The 15,329-nt window shown below is 42.3% G+C and overlaps 1 protein-coding gene across 2 annotated transcripts in view; it reads right to left on the minus strand.

Moving 5' to 3' along the window:
- Positions 1–15,329, minus strand: part of LOC145486481 (meiosis-specific protein MEI4-like) — a 114,320-nt gene that overhangs the window by 92,575 nt on the left and 6,416 nt on the right. The gene's annotated exons all lie outside the window — the stretch shown is intronic.

Genomic DNA, 15,329 nt, shown 5'->3' on the forward strand with positions numbered 1-15,329 from the left:
ACAAGGTGAAAGAACAAGTAGACAGCTGTTTCAGGCACCCAAATGGCAACATTTACTTAACAAGCTGTTACTGAACCTTTCACTATGGATGCTGCCTGTCAAACTACCAGTTTCAGTTTTGAAGAGAGGGTTCAGAAAGCAGTAAGTGCTTGACATTTGTGTGTTGAAGAAACTGACTTCAACACAGATAGAAGCCCCCTGACAGGATTGAGTGGTGCGGATCATAATTTGGCCCATCATTGTCGCTTAGGGTTTTCATCAAGTTTGGAGTCATCTGTAGCATCGAAGGAAAATCAAGCATACATACTTAGCCGTAAACAGGTGTTACAGGTTATGGCCCTTAATGACAACCCTGAGTCACTATTTTGTTTTTCAAGGGGATTAACCATGCCACCCCTTTCCTGTTAAAGGGGCTACGTCACGACCCGCGCATGTGCAAAATTTGGCTCCGTTCTCATTGAGATTCAAATGCATCCGCCATCTTGAATTTATCGGAGTTGTTAAATTTTGCGCGAATTTAGCCGTTCTTGGTTAAAATTATTACGTCTTTTTGTCGCGTGTGTGGATTTCTTCTCGTCGATCTACTTATTTTATCGCAGAGGCAAAATTATGGATGCAGAAGAGGCAAGAAAGGCTACGGTGGTGAGTTTCCTTGGACTCAATTACGTGACAGATTTAAATGTGTGAACTGTTTCGTAGTTTCTGGGAATATGCTCCAACGCAACGTCCATTTTCTCTTTCTTCTGTTGTTATCCTCTTAGGAAAATCACATCTCCTGTTCGTTCGAAAGCGCTTGTTCCACGAAACAGAAAACAAATGCAAATCGTGGCTGCCCTTGCAAGATGTGGTAGTGAGTGCATGTGTGGTTCGACAGCAAATCCGTGTCGAAAACACAGTGAGATTCCTTATTTATGCACTTAGCTTTGATGTAACATAGTTTGTAAGTAGGTATTGAAGGGTGCACGCGAATAGAATGACTAGATTTCTGGCTATTTTTGGTTCTGTTTGTGTTCAAGTCTTCATATGTACACATGTTCATGTGTACAGCATGTCTTTTTCATTCAGGCCAAACATTTCACCAAACATAGAGCAGTTTCGAGTTTTTGCAGTTTGAATTGTCTTTTCCTTGAGCTGAGAAGGTTTCTAGGAGAGTTTGATTTTTCATATACAAAGTACAACAGCTTTGACATGACTCTTTTTTTCATATCAAGGCTGGTGCAAGTACAGCTTCATTTGTGGCTGAAAAACACAGCCATACCAGACTGACAACAGGCCACGTGAAGAGCAGGAGAGGATAAAATAAAATAGAGATGTAAGGGTCTGCTTGTATAGAAATATGTTTTTATTTGTTATTATTCCAAGAACAAAAATATGCCTAAATATGGAAAAGACCACAAAAATCAAAGCTTGAACACCAATGCAAATGCATAAAGTTTAGTAAGGCAAGATTTGTTTTGTTCCTACACTTGATTTTTTTTATTTCTAGGCCCACTTGAATTGGCAAAAACTCTGTACTTGCTAGCAAGCTGTCAAACTTGAATCTTTGACACAGTTGGTGGCTCTACCTAAAATAAATCAATTACAACACTTAATTTTGTCAGGCCAGCTAAAAATACTTTACAGTACTGTACTTTATTGGTGATTACCTCCATAATGTTCTTTTAGGAATTCATTCAAATGCTTGATGAAGCAATGTGTGCAAGCTGTGTGCGAGAAGCCTGCCTAGAAGAATTGACAATTTAGATGAGACCATCAGTGAAAGCGACATTTCTCAACCCACCCCTGGTACATCCACAGAAGGACAGATGACAAGTGTGGATGGAATGCCTAACCCTGCACCTCCTTCTAGTAACTCGGCAATACCATGGTGCAAGTGTGGCATGTACCAAATTATGCTACAAGAAATAGACTGCAATGACAATAGCATGCATGTCTTCATGAACGCCGATTATTGGCAAAATGTTCTCCATAGATACGGTTATCTGGGGAAAGGAAACCAGGTGTGCCTTTCCTGTGTAGTAACAGTTATCCATTGGCAATATCCCTCACACTGGAGTTTATTTGAGATTCAGGGCTGATTAAACCAAAACAAATGCAAGTAACAAGTTCTTTCCCCCTGAAGAAAAGCCTACAAAGAAAGCATTATTTTAGAGTAATATTGGAAGAGGCATTTGTTTTGTTAATGTAAATCACCTCCACACCTTGTTTTCATCTTTATCATTGCACATTCAGGATGGGTGTTGGTTCATTATACCGAAATAAAATGCATGCTCAATACATGGTTCTGAGGTGAAAATTCACCAACAGCTAGTCTATGAATTTGTTCCTTTTATAACAAGGCCAAAGTTTATTACTGGAAAAAAAATCAATACAGAAAAAAGATCAATAAATTCAAGGTATAGACAGAAAAAAAGATCAATAAAACAAGGTATAGACTAGAAGAGTACACTGGGATTTTTAATGAGCCAGATTTTCAAGCTACATCTCTAGGCAGGCTTGTGCAATTTTAAAAATATTTCCCTACAACTGATGGCAGTACCAAAACCCAAAACAAAACCACTGAAATGAAACTCCTCACAACTGTCAACAGCCAACTGTAACCTGTAACCTGAGTGTTATTCAGGATAACCAGGGTTTTATACAGCTAACCTGAGTGCTATCTTGTTGTTACATTTTGTTTGCAGGGCTACAAATAACAGTCGGTCATCAATCATTGGCCGACCAAAATTTGCTCATGTCCAAGGAAATCCCAAATGTGGGTGGAAATGATGTCTTGACAATTTTTTTATCGTAAATTACTTTACAGTAAGGGTGAATAAAGATCTACTGTGAGTAAATCTTACTTTTTCGGTGATGCCCGACCACAATTTGTTTTGTCTGACCAAGATGGTGTTTTAGTAGGACATATGTCCTTTCAAGAGAAAAAAATTATTTCCAGCCCTAGTTTGGTTATTTTGTTTCTGGTTTTAGTACCTGACCTAAGCAATTTTTCCATTTTTGCTAGCAATGTTTCATAATATCCAGTAGTTCCAAAAGACTTTGCTTTCATCAAACACCCTGGGACATACTGTATTCAATAACTAGTCATGGTCAGCACAGTCACCAAATAGTAATCAATAAATTTTATTGACTATATACATGTACTTTAGTGGAGATGTAATTTATTTTAGAGTGGGAGAGAAGTAAAAATTGGTTTGATCATGTCATTGAAATGAAAGAATATTGGTACACATTGTAAAAAATAAACACTTTGTATGTTTGAGGACAATTTGGATTTTAAGCATCTACACTGCATTAGAAAAATAATTTGACAGTATTGAAAGACAACTGTTCCCATGGAGATGCTCTAAAAGAGGCCATATCTTGTAAACAGGACTTCCTTATATGTTCAATAAGATGCTGATATTCCTGTAATATCAACATTGGTAGAACTCGCTGTAACATCAGTATCCTCTCTGCAACAAAGACATTGAACACAACACATATTAATCATACAATCAGTACATATATGCATAAGTGAAGCCTTGGAGCTGATGGCTCATAGCTGCCAGAGCTTATCCTGGTTTCTGTAGCATGAAGAGGCTAGGAGTATTTCTAATCCCCCTGGATGGGATGCCAGTCCATCGCAGGTCACCCCCCTACCCCACCCCCCTGCAATTTGTTAGGTTTCCCCAACAATTCACCGGTGCCCATTTATACTCCTGGGAGAGAGGCACTGTGAGAGTAAAGCGTCTTGCCCAAGAACACAACACCATGTCCCCAGCCAGGGCTCGAACCCAAACCCCTCACTCCAGGGACGCTGCACTAACCATACATGCATACATATACTCTATTGGCTCAGCCGCATAATATAGTCAATTTTTGAATGCAACAAATAAAACAGTAACAAATATATAAAAAAAAAACTATCAAAATAAATGCAAAGTCACGCCAAATTAAATTTTGAGCATTACTGAAAAGGATGCAGAGCACAAAGGGAATTTTGTATATTTGGATAATAAATGTAAAATGTGGAGGGCAGGATGACTGAAAAAACATCAGTTATTTGACTGGGCCTTTATGATTACGGCTGATCATCCACCCTTACAACAACAGAGCCAAGAGTTTATAGTAATAATAGTCCTGATGATGCACTAATTAACACACTTGTAAAACATACAGAATAGCGAGGCATACTAAATGTAAGTGACAAATTATTTTGTTTTGAAAGGGGAAATTTCACTTGTAGAAACATCTAGTTCATATGCCCAGTTAGAGTACATTAAAATAAGTAAACAGGTTGTATTGACTTCGAAGGAAACATATATGAAGAAAATGGCGAAATGAATTAAATGAAACGACTACACATAGTTATTGCTCCTCTAATTAAAGTCAAAGTTGCGTGTGGCAACTTGTTTACAGTTGTACATATCAGCTCACCTTCAACATGGCGCCATCATTTTACGGAAGAGCTATCTTTCAGTATCTTCTCTCATCTTGTATTTTCCTCTACTGACTTAGCTTCCTTTATGTGAGAGGCAAAAGAATAGGAAACATGTAAAATGACCAGATAAACGGTACAAACAAAGTGGCAAACTGCACGTGAAAGATAAACAAAAGGTACTTGCCTTCGTCGTTCTAGGGAAAGAAGGTGGCCAGCAAACGCTGAATCACTCCGATATTCACCATAAATCATCGCAGATACTGACGAAGAATAAAAGCAGCAGTCTAGCAAAATCCTTCAATGGCCTTTTTACCAAAACGTTACTCCCTCAGAAACTGAAGTGTAAATCCTCTTCCGACCACTTGCAGATCGCCGACCGCCTCAAGAGGACATCACACTGCATCACAACATCCACGGAAATTCACTCACAAAACATCGAACACGAGCCAAAATCTACATGTAAATACTCTACAACAGTCAATTGACTTATAACCGCTATCAAAAGAATAGACCACTCAAGGATGACAGAGATATTTTTCGATAAAGTTACGAATATGTCCTCGCCGACGACTTTGAAAGTTTGAGGCTAAAACTTTCAAACTTTTTCGTGACCACGTGCGCATGCGCGACCGTGACATAGCCCCTTTAATGAATTGGGTTCTGTCCTCATATATAAAACCAGTTCACAAGAGAATGGCCTTTGTATTTTCTATGTTTGGGAGTCATTAGTTAGCTTACCATGTTTGCAAAGTAAGAAGTGAAGCTACCACAAAGTCTCGCCTCTCCTGTGGCACTACTTGAATTCGTAACTGGTGTTTTGACAATCATCTCCTCCTGAATCCAGATAAGACAAAGCTTATGATATATGGAAGTCGTCAGCTTCTCTCCAAACTCCCTGACATCCGTCTTTTGTTAATGGGGAAGGAACTCTTACCCACAAAAAATGTCAAAGACCTCGACATTACATTTGACCTGAACCTCACGTTTTCTGATCACATCCTTAAAATTGTTTCGTCCTGCGAGTCTAGCCTAGCCCAAATTAGTCGTGTTGAGCATGTGTTTGATAAAAACACTCTAATCATTATAATCAATGCCTTAGTTTTCAGCAAATTGTTTTATTGTTCATCAGTCTGGTCAAATGCAGCAACTACCAACCTCCTCACACTTCAAGCAGTGCAGAACTTCGCTGCCCGAATAATTAGTAATACCAGAAAGTTCAATCACGTGACCCCAGTCCTAAAAGAGTTATGCTGGCTGCCAGTTAAATCACAACTGTATTATCCTGATGCTGTGCCTGCTTTTAAATGCATGACTGGACAAGCTCCCACTTACCTTCCGTCCCTCTCTTTAAAGCGAGCAGAGATAAGTGGCCGTGAGACTCCAAATTCGAAACTTTTAAACATTCCTATTTTTAAGACCTCTACAGGATAAAGGACTTTCCACTATTGAACAGTGTCATTATGGAATAGTTTAGAAAGAAATCTTAAGCTAAGCAAATCTCTGAATATTTTTAAACAAAGATTACAAGGTAAACTCTTACATGAATTTTTATTTTCATAATACAATATTGTCATATAATTCTCCCTTATTTCATATCATTTTTATAATTCCTTGGTACGTTGATTTATTTCATTTTAATTTTAATGTAACTTATTTAGTAGTGTTAGTACTGAAAAGCCCCCATGGGGAGTGCTAATAAAATTTATATTGTATTGTATCGTATGAGTGCTCTGCACTATACTATGCATTTACTGATAACTGATAAAGTTAAATGATACAACACATAAATTACAGTTAGGTTTTACATACAATGGGCTAAGTTATAACCATCTGTTTACTTTAGGTTCAGGGATCAGTACCCCTGGATAACTGCAGGTATGGAATTATCAGATCTGTAAACAGCTTCTCATTTAGTAAATAATTTCGCACTTGTTTAACCCATTAATTTCAGTCAGTAAAACACCCCAGGGTGAGGCCTGTTCTATATTTCAGTTACATTTGAGATGATTCTCCATTTCCATGTCATTGCTATTCCCAAAAAAGACAAAGTTAATATTACAGCAAGATACCTCAAAACTGAAAAAGTGTGACCACTTTTAATTCATTCATATTTGTTTATTTGTTTGAGTGCAGTCATTATCTAATCAAAAGCTGAGAACAGCTCTCACTTGGCTTCTGATTGGATATAAGTGTACACAAAATAATGTAACACATATTAACAAATTTTGTTTCAGTTTACAGTTCTTACTGCAAGTAGTGAATCGTATGCAAGTTCTATAGTAAATGTTTTCCAAGTAACAGATTTGTTTGCAAGTTCATATTTTGTCATGATCATTGGCTGTAAGGGGCCGTTTACATGGAGGAGGGTGCCTCGGGGGGATAGGGGCACCCTATGTAGTAGGGTTTCCCTTCTCTTTTGTTTTATGCGGTTCGTTCTACATGCAAGATAGGGTGCCCCTAGGGGGTAGGGTTACCCTACCTTGAAGGTAGGGTGCCCCTAGGGGCTAGGGTTGACTTGTGTTGACATAAGCCCATGTAGAACGAAACGGTAGGGCTGGCTCGGGGGGCAAGGGCTATGTCTTGTTATGATAAGGCCGCTGACCACCAAGTAAAAGGCACGAAATTTCAGTAAGAATTCAACATGGCTACGAACAACATTTCTAAAGGTGAATTATTTCCCCGCTATCAGCTGCAGAAAAGCTTAGAATATGAGGAGGAAGATCAAAAGGAGCAGTTAGAATTCAACGACCAACTGGAAAGCGGCAAAGACAAAGATGGAGAGCAAGCGTTCGCCTGTGAAGAAGAAGAAGCGGCGAAGACTAGCACGTGTTCAAATGAAGCTTCGACCAAGAAATGTAAAAAAATGCAAAAGCAGGCAGTAAGCAAGAAGGTTAAGAAGTTTGCATGGACGGATGATAAAGTGGAAGATCTTCTGAAGTACATAAACGATTACAAGACAAATTGTGACTTCAAAGGAATTGATTTTGAAACAACCTTGCTTCTTTGTATGCTGCAGTGCGAAAATGCATAGAATACGACGTTTTTGAAGAATTAAATATGTTAAAATCAATCCACACAACTGAAAAGTAGCAGCCAAAGATGAGAGAGTGACAAGAATTGCGTTTGCCACCGAAATTTGTCTGCGATCTGCCATTTTGTCTGTTTACTAAACTTAGCGACCACCCCTTCAAATTAGCTTTTGGCCCTAGGGGGGAGGGTGCCCCTAGCTTGCATGTAGAACCGCAGTATCTTCAACTCTACTAGGTAGGGTGCCCCTATCCCCCCGAGGCACCCTCTTTCCATGTATACGGGCCCTAAGTCACAGATATAATTTTCAGTTTGGTGCCACTGCAATTTTATCATGACTCGATTCTTTGTACTATATACAGACAACCTGTAGCATTGACAGAATCAGCAAAAGATGTACATGTAAGTTGCACACAGTGTTGTTATTAGTATTGTTAATTAGTAGTTATAACATTGCCTTAATAAATATTCTAATCTGCATTTTTGCATTCAGCAAGATATGGAGAGGCTAAAGGAAATGTTTCGTAATGAAAAGGATGAAAAGATTCATAAGGCATTGTCCAACTCCAATTGGGACCTGAACAACACTGCAACAATTTTGGCTGGCTTGGGTGAAGGTCAATCAAACTTGTTTGATTAAGTCTGTTGTATTAGATTTTAGTCTTGTATGCAAATTTTTCATGTTTGCACTACCATATTTATTTACCTATAAGCCGAGCTTGGCTATAAGCCGAGACCATAAACCTGTGAGACATGATAGTGGACGAAAGCTTTCCGAAAAAAAATTGGAAAAATATCAGCTATAAGCCAAGACCAAGGTTTCTTAACAAAAAGTTACTTGAGCAATCATTTCAAGAAACCTTCCCTCTCAGGAAACATGTTGAAAGCTATTGTGTAGAATAAAATCACACCTTTCAGGAACAATGAAAAGCGTTTTATTAGTTGTAAACGATTAGCCAATTGGTGCAAAACATTGTGCTATTTGAATACTAATTGATCCTACACACTACAAAGCAAAATATACTTAAATGAAAGCCACCAGACTGATTTTTATCATTGCAAACATCTGCTTACCGAAGTCAATCATCAATCGCTCGCCGTTCATAATGCCAAAGGCACGCCATTCATCTTACAATATGGCTTTCAAGCTTAAAGTTGTTGCTGAAGTGGAAGCAGTCAAAAACAACTGAGATTGCTCGCTAGTATGGACTTAGTGAGTCTACGGTCCATTGCTGGCACAGAGATCAGGCCAAACTCTTTAACAGTGAGCTGAAGATGTTGGCAAAACGCACAACTATGGGTCGCTTTACCCCAAAGTATCTTGAGGTAGACCAGCAGATATTGGAGTGGTTCACTGAGCAAAGAGATCAAGGTGAGTAAATGTTTGACACTGATCTGTATTGAAATTGTTTAAAAAGGAGTGCTGAATGAAGAATTGATAAGCTGCAGACACGTTCACGATCATAAACGCACACGAGTTTGTTTTTCAATGTGTGGGAATTGACACTTCCTATTGGTCAGATTTGCACTTCGTCATAACAAATTAACAATGCTTGTCAGCTCAAAGTAAACAAACTTTCGAATCGCTTGAATTTTATTCATTTACATGGTTTTTTATTTACTTTAATAGGTTTTGCTGTGAGTGGATTGATGCTGCGCCTGAAAGCAAAAGAATTTTCAACTGATCCTGCATTCAAGGCTTCCCTTGGCTGGTATCAGAACTGGAAACGACCACACTCAGTGAGCTTCCCTGCAAAGACAACGCTAGCCCAGCGACTGCCAGAAGACATGGAGGAGAAAATTGTGCAGTTCCACCACTTCATCATAGCAGCCAGGCAACGAGCTGGGTATCCTTTATCCAGGATCTACAACATGGATGAGACACCAATGCACTTTGAACTTCCATCAACGCATTCACTGGAGTTCACTAGCAGCTGAATGGTTCCAGTAAAAACCTGTGGAGCAGAAAAGCGGAGCTTCACTGTCACACTTGCCAAACAAAACTTCCACCCAAGGTCATCTTTAAAGGTGTCTGTAGTCCGAAAGATCTTGTCGTTCCAGAGTCCCTCCGTGTTTCTTTCCACAAGAAAGGGTGGATGGATGAGGCAGGTGTGAAGGAGTGGATTCGCCAGTGTTTGCCGTGGACCCCTCGTAATGAACAGTCACTGTTAGTGTGGGATTCATTCCAAGCTCACTTGACCGATGAAGTGAAAGCAAATCTCAACCGGCGGAAAATTGATGTAGCAGTTCAGTGTTTTCGCCAGAGCACGCCATTGCAGGAATCCCGCATTACAATCAGAGATGGCCCCCAGAAAAATGAAAAAAGGGCCAATTTGGCCCTTTCCTTTTACAAGGCTGCAGGCTTAACACAAGCATAATATTTTAAAAGCCATCCCAGGACTGAAAATTGTAATCGATACCGTTGCCAATGCAACAAGCATTTCATCCTTGGGGACAAAAATTCTGATTTAGTCGCCATAGTACGGCATAATGGCGACTACATTTCTCTGTGTTGATGATCAATAACGGTTATTTTGTCACACATTATGTCCTTCTAGAAAATCATATTGAAAGATCTTTGTGTCTCAACATTCAACATAAGAAAAGAAGTCAATCCGTCCTTTTGCTTTACTGTATTGATTCTCTCATATCGGAAAACTTCGAAATGGCTGACCGAGTTTGAAATCGCCCTATAATACATTGCAAACCCTTGGTCATTGACTACGTCATGTAGGCCTAAGGATTGTTCTCTTGTAATGCACGGATCCTTCATACTAGTATCTGATTCAAAAGAAACTTTATTGAGTAGAAACCCTTCAAAAAGCACTTACTATTAAATTTTATCATAGATCCTAATAAACTGCTTTATTTTCCTTAGTACCCTGATGCACTTTTTCCTTCTGTAGCTTTCAGTCTATTGGCTCCTTTCCTAAAAAAATGGCCCCTAAAAGAGATCTTCAGGGGCCACTCTGGCCCTCAAGTAAAATTTTCTGGCTGAAACACTGGCAGTTATCCCTGGAGGCCTGACCCCTGTTTTGTAGCCACTGGACAAGTGCTTGAACAAGCCGTTCAAAGATAATGTCCGAAGAAAGTACTTGGCGTGGACGATCAGCGGCCCATTCGACTATACTCTGGCTGGAAAGAAGGCGCCATCGAGAAATCTTGTACTTCGATGGGTGCATGAAGCATGGCGAGAGATCCCCATGGAGATGGTTGCTAAGTCCTTCAAGAACTGTGGAATCTCCAAATCTTTGGATGGAACTGAGGACGATGAGCTGTGCACTGAAGAGGCGCAGGAAATCGACAACAATGAAGAAGACAATGAGTTAGAGACCGAGAGTGAAAGCGAGAGCAATGGTGTTGGGAACTAGTCCCGAGACCCCTCTCGGTCCTGGAATCCGGGACATAGATTGTGTATGTGAGGAGATCGCACATGGTAGAAATACAGTTTCTCTTGCTGTTAATACCTCGTCTGTTCCTTGCTTCTCGTGGCACGCAGCGCTAGACTTGGTGTCAGAAGTGGGATCAACCTTTTTTTAGAACCGCCCCAGCGAAAACTTCGATCACGAAACCTCTTCTCGCAACGTTACGTTGGATACACAAACTCATGGCGTCGAACCTCAAGCGCCCAGAACTCAACCTAACCGGAAACATTTCTGAAAATTTTAAAAACTTCGAAGTCAGGTTCAATGATTATTGCGTTCAAGCAGACTACCGTAACCTGGACAAAGACCCAGAGACGGAGCCAGCTGAGTATTACAAGAAACCACAGCTCGAAATCGCCGCACTTCGATTGGCCATGCCAGACGAAGCACTTCAGGTAATACGATACACGATAGAACCTCAGATCGCGACTGTTGACAGAGCCAAACCTTGGATATGGATGGCGAAACTTCGCATCCACTACACGGGATCGACCGGCAGTTCAATTCTGGCTGACAGATTTAAGTTTTGGGGCCATAACCAAACCCTGACCGAATCGGTACAAGCATGGGAAGTAAGAATTAGGCAAGCCAGAAGCCTGTGCTCTTACGGAACACTCAGTGACGAAATGTACCGCGACAAATTTATATTTGGACTCAACAACGACGCCACGCGAGCCGAGTTGCTAAAAACACATCTCAAGCCTGACAACACACCTAAGAGCATGGCAGATGTGGTGACCAAAGCCAAGGCCCTAGAGTCTGCCTACACCGCAAACAAGCTGATAACCAACTCCTCAAAATCAACCACCGAGGAACGAGTCCACTGGGTGAAACATAAAGAAATGAAACTACGAAGAGAGCCTGGAACATGCCACTGGTGTGGAGACAAACGGGGACCTCACCCATGGAAACAATGCCCAGCACGGGGCAAAACATGCTCGAAATGCGGTATCAATGACCACTTCGCCAATGTCTGCCTGGCAAACGGCCAACCACCACAACAACGGGGAGGCCCATTGCCTCCTTCCACTCGCAACAACCGGAACCCCAGCCAAACACCCAGTAACAGGGGCAGCAGTCGACGTCGGGAAGATGTGCATCACTTGCAATTTAGTGGAGACGAACCAACCGACCACATGGTATATGCGGATTATTATCACGAGCAATGTTACTCTCTAGGAACACCACAGAAGAGGAGGAAATACTTTGTAAAACTGCCCCTGTCAGCAACCGGCTCACACTTCCAGCCAATTACATTCCAAATTGACACAGCAGCCTCGTGCAACACCCTATCTCATAGTACCCTCACCACTCTAGGCCAAGACATCCACATGTCAAAATCACCTTTTCTCTTACAACCATATGGGAACACTCGCCCACTGAGACCTTTGGGCCAAGTCGAGCTGCTATGCCAAAGGAAAAATCAGTATGTCACCCTAACCTTCCAAATCCTACCAGATGACATCATGGCCAACAAGCCCGCCCTCTTATCAGGGGGCGACAGTGAAAGATTGGGAGTTATCAGAATTGAATCAGACACTATCTTCTCTCTATCTCCGTCAGTAACGATCGCCCACTACAACGAAGCACAGGACACCCCGCCCACTGCACAGGAAATGCAAGCACAAGAGCAAGTGGAATGCAACCACATCGAACTCCACAACAACAGACCAAGCACCTGCAACCCACTCCCTTCTCCGTCTCAACCGATCAACATCCCTGCTAAATGGCGACTACCCCCCGCAGGTGCGCTTCAAAAAGAACACATTCTAATGGAATATGCTGAGAACTTTGAAGGTCTCGGCTGCCTTGGGCCCCCTGTGCATTTTGAAATCAAACACGATGTAACACCAGTTCAAATGCCTATCCACCGCATCCCAGTGGCAAAACGGGCGGCAGAAAAGAGTGCCCTAGACAAATACGAGAACGCCGGCATCATAACTAAGGTTGATGAACCAACTCCATGGTGCTCAAATGAAGTCATCAGAGAAACTCCCAGAAAAGTCCGAATATGCATCGACCCCAGCCAGACGGTAAATAAAGCCATCCTTCGTCCCATTTACCAAATGCCAACCCTCAACGAGCAGCTTCATAAACTAGCCCATGCAAAATGCTTCTCTCTTGTTGATGTACGCGATGGATTCCTCCACATACCTCTTGACGAAGAGTCCTCGCGCATGACCACAATGCACACCTCTTATGGCCGCTACCGCTGGCAACGCCTTCCCTTCAGGATCTCAAGTGCTCCAGAAGAATTTCAGATGCGACTTATTTCTGCTCTGGAGGGTCTAGAGGGCATAATCTGTATAGCTGACAACATTTTGGTCTTTGGAGAGGGAACAGATTTCACTGAAGCTGAGCGAGATCATGATCGTCGCTTTGTAGCCCTAATGGAACGTTGCCTCCAAAAGAACATTAAACTAAACCCCACAAAACTGCAGTTCAAGTTACCAGAGGTGAAGTTTATGGGCAACATCATCACAGCAAATGGGATGAAAGCTGACCCTGACAAAGTCACTGCGATAACTACTATGCCCAAACCGAGAAACAAGGCAGCCCTCTTACGCTTTCTGGGAATGGCCAACTACCTATCGCCATACTGCTCAAATCTGAGTACCGTCATTAGACCCCTCACTGCCCTAACACAGAAAGATCTCCCATTCTCCTGGACAGAGGTTCAAGAAAGAGCATTCAATGATGCAAAGCAATTGATCGCCACTGCACCAATCCTCCAATACTATGATCTAGCGAAACCTGTGGTACTCCAAGTAGACGCCAGCGAAGAAGGCCTGGGGGGAGCGCTCCTCCAACCAAATGCTGATGGTAAACTCCAACCAGTCGCCTTTACCTCAAACAGCCTGAACAGCACAGAACAGCGCTACTCTCAACTCGAAAAGGAATGTCTTGCCATCTGCAACACGTTTGGGAAATTTGATCATTGGCTATTTGGCAAGTCAGACATCACAGTGCACACCGACCACCAACCCCTAGAAACCATCTACAAGAAACCACTTCATAAGTCAGCCGCACGTCTTCAGCGAATGCTAATGCGACTTCAGAGATATCAGTTTAGCCTACATTACAAGAAAGGTACAAGCCTTCATATAGCAGACACACTATCCCGCGCTGCTTTACCCACCCCAGTGCATGCAAATGTAACAGGGTTTGAAGTGTTCCGCCTTGAACTTGAACACTCCGAGAATGACCACAACCCCCGTCTCACAGATGTCACAGAAGAACTCCTCAAATCAGAAACCAAAAGGGATCAAACCCTGACTGATCTACAACAAACTATCATCTCTGGCTGGCCCGACGACAAACAACACCTGGCCACCAACCTCCGCCCTTTCTGGACCTTCAGAGAGGAACTAAGCATACACAATGGAATCATTTACAAAGGTCAGCAAGTCCTAGTTCCACAGTCCATGTACTCAACAATGCTTGGGAAAATACATGCGAACCACTTTGGAGCAGAGTCAAACATTCGCATGGCCCGCGAAGTCCTATTCTGGCCAGGCATGAGGAAAGCCATTTCAGACATGTGCGACACCTGCAGTGTCTGTGCCCAGTACAGTAAAATTCTTACAAAAGAACCTATGAAGTCGTTACCAATCCCAACGCAGCCGTGGCAAATTGTGAGCCAAGATATCTTTAGCCATGAGCAGAAGGACTACCTGGTTACTGTCTGCCATTTCTCGGACTGGATAGAAGTCGACGAACTCCAGGACACCCTCTCCGCCACAGTAATAAACAAGACCAAGGCCCACTTTGCGCGGTTTGGCATACCACAGATGTGCCATACTGACAATGGCTCACAATTCGCAAGCAAGGAATATGATGACTTTGCCACACAATATGGATTCAAACACACTACCTCCTCACCATATCACCCTAGAGGCAATGGGAGAGCCGAAGCTGCCGTCAAAGTGGCCAAAACAGCACTGAAGAAATCCACTGACCTCCAGTCCGCACTGCTAAATTACAGGAACACGCCGCCCCAGGGACTCACATATTCGCCTGCACAGCGTATGCTCTGTCGACGTACAAGGACAACACTGCCAACACCAAACCACCTCATCAAGCCTTCACCCGTGAACCTAGCTGTCATCACTCAAGAGCTCACCTTGAAGCGAGCTGCGAGCAAACGCTACTACGACAGCTCACCAACCAAAGTACATCCCGAGCTTGCTGTTGGCTCAAGCGTTTATGCGAAACCTCCACCTACACAGAGGGGTCATCCATGGATACAGGGAACTATCCTCTCCCAGGACAGACCCAGATCATACACCATTCAGACACCGAACAGCAACATCCGTAGAAACCGGGTTCATATCACGCCAACAGTTGAACAGTCTCCTCCACCAACACAGACCACCCCTCCGCCACTGATCCAGGAACCACCACCGGACAACGGCAACGTCACCATAACACCACAAGCAGAAGAAACTGTAGTT

This window comes from Orbicella franksi, chromosome 5 (genome assembly GCF_964199315.1).
Source record: "Orbicella franksi chromosome 5, jaOrbFran1.1, whole genome shotgun sequence".
NCBI classification, from domain to species: Eukaryota; Metazoa; Cnidaria; class Anthozoa; order Scleractinia; family Merulinidae; genus Orbicella; species Orbicella franksi.